Source organism: Emys orbicularis, chromosome 1 (genome assembly GCF_028017835.1).
Source record: "Emys orbicularis isolate rEmyOrb1 chromosome 1, rEmyOrb1.hap1, whole genome shotgun sequence".
NCBI lineage: Eukaryota > Metazoa > Chordata > Testudines > Emydidae > Emys > Emys orbicularis.
Window position 1 is genome coordinate 298,159,502 of NC_088683.1, and position 2,552 is coordinate 298,162,053.

A 2,552-nucleotide genomic window follows, 5' to 3' on the forward strand; every position below is an offset into this window, starting at 1 on the left:
AGGATGAATAAAATATGAGGGATCAGGACGGCATCAAGAGCCAGAGCAAGTAGTCAATCTTGGCCTTGTCCCATAGGATGTCCACAATGGTATCCTCAGATATCTACATTTTAATAACGTCACTGTCAATACTTTGTTACAAATTCTGTTATTTTTTTTTTAATTTTTCATTGAAACAAAAAATTATCCAAAGTCATTTTTCAGCATGTGTCCTCACTTCAATTTGAGCAAGTTAACCAAGTGTGCAAAACATAACTTTTGCATTTCCTTACTTTTTAATGATTAAATCTGTAATTAAAAATAGTCAAAATTTTTAATCATTTTTTCAACCAAAAAGTCTTTGAATAAAATAAAAAATGTTCACAAAAAATACTTACAATTTTTTCAGCCCTATCTTCAACCTCAACATGCAATAGTTTCTTGTGTTATGTATATACATACATACTGTACATCTTTTAAAACTGTCCTATTTTTTTAATCTTGAATTTAAAATAATGCATATGGCAAGATAGTTAGAAATCTTTAAAAATGAAATATTTATAGCTTTGTTCTTGTTAAGAGTATGGCTGATTTAAGTTCATGCTCATTAAAACACTCCATACATATTTTATTAATATTGCTAAGATGATAACATCGTTGTACTGTTTCATGTATTGTAATTATATAGATAGCTACCGAGAATAGAATGCTTAAGAATGTAATGAAGAACCAAAAGCCAGTTATTAATGGTAACTACCAAGAAAATTAAAGGATGTGAAATTATAGGAGTCGACAGAGCTAACAAGGATGTTATGTAAGTGTAAATGAAGTATCACTAACTTGCTTCAGAATCCTTAAGGATATAACAAAAGAGAGAGCTCTCCACAGTAATATATAACATAGCTCTCCAGGAAAGCCTTCAAATCCTTAATCATGTGAATAAATCTTATACAAGTCAAACAGTCCAACTGACTTCAATGGGTGTGTTTGTGGGTATGATCCCACTGCATGGAGGTCAATGGGAGTTTTGCCATTGGCTTAAATGGGAGCTGAATGAAGCCCTTTGCAAGTAGGGTTTGCGGAATAGAGCTGTTGGTGATAGTACCTCTCAACTAAGATACATAAAACATGACCCTGAGGGAATGTGTATGTGTCATGGCTGGGGAGGGGTTTCTTTCCACCACTTGATCATTGTATTTACGGGAATGTGGTTTGGAAGAAGTTTCTAACAGGTAGCTAGGAAAGCAGGAATGGAAAAAAGCTATACTTTGTACTTAATACCTTCCCAGTATCCACAGAGCCTATTGAAAATAGATTGGAACTGATAACTGGATATAAAGACAAAGGAAAAAAGTGGCTGCAGTCTTAATCCCTACAGCTACATTTTCTTCTTTATGTTTTCTTCTTGCTTTTATGAAAAAAACAATACGATCAGCTAGTTTGAGGTACAGAGCCATAATGATCATCATTATCCCAGTGGCTGTTCTTCCATTGCACTCAGTTCCTGACCCTTCTCCTGCAATGGAGTTTTCCATTTTTGGAGTACAGTGGTAAGTTAAAACCCCAGCCAGCGTAATCAGTGCACATTGTACATACAAAGGCTTATTATGTTAAGGCCTGTTGGCCTCCCTTTCTTTTATCTAAATGTAAACCAAATCCAAACAGCATTTCCATATGAATGTGAAATATGTTGATCATCAAGCTGTATTTCATTTGGTAAGTAGTGTGGTCAAGTAGAATGAACACATCCACAAGCGCCCAAATTTCAGTAGTTGTAATCCCAGCTGTACTAGTTACTATGAGCAGGACCCACAGGCCTACATTCAAAAAAGTTTTCAGTACCCAGATTTGATGTTTGCAAAGTGTCCAGTGTTTAAGTCTGGGCTATGTGTGTGAAAAAATGTTTGTGCATATGCAAATATATGAGCTGCATTAACACTAGGGCCATTCTGTGTGTGCACCTCAGGAACATGCAAAAGTGTCTGTTTGCTCTTTTTTGGCCTTTGGGCCACATCCTGGGTGCGTCTTACTGTGTCTGTCTTGAAAAATTGAGATATGAATTAGAACTGGCTGGGAAATGGACAAAAAATATTGAGTTTGGGGGAAAATGTAATCTCAAATAAGGACAGAAATAAAAAAAAACTCAAAAATTGTGGAACTGGAAGGCCATAATAATTTGCTTTTGAAAGACTCTAATGTTCCTGCCATGAGAATGTTTCAGTCTTTCCAAAATTAAATATGCTTTCTTCCATCCAGGAAAGCTAAGGAGTCCTGGCTGCCTGGTAGCCCATCAGGTGAAATGCTGGAGCGCATGGGAAACTGCGGAGCCTAGGATCTGTGAGAGCCTCGTGAGAGCCTGCCAGGTGGGCTGCCAAGAAGCTGGGTAGCCATACTGGCAAGATGTCAGGTAACTAGGTGAGTTTCCCTCAGAAACCTGCCCGGTTTCCTTCAAAATTTCATCAAACTCAACACATTCCTTCAGATTTCAGTGAAAAGACATTTTCTGATAGATGGCTTTTCTGTCAGCAAATTTCTGACCAGCTTTAATATTAACATTTACCTACTTTTCAGGG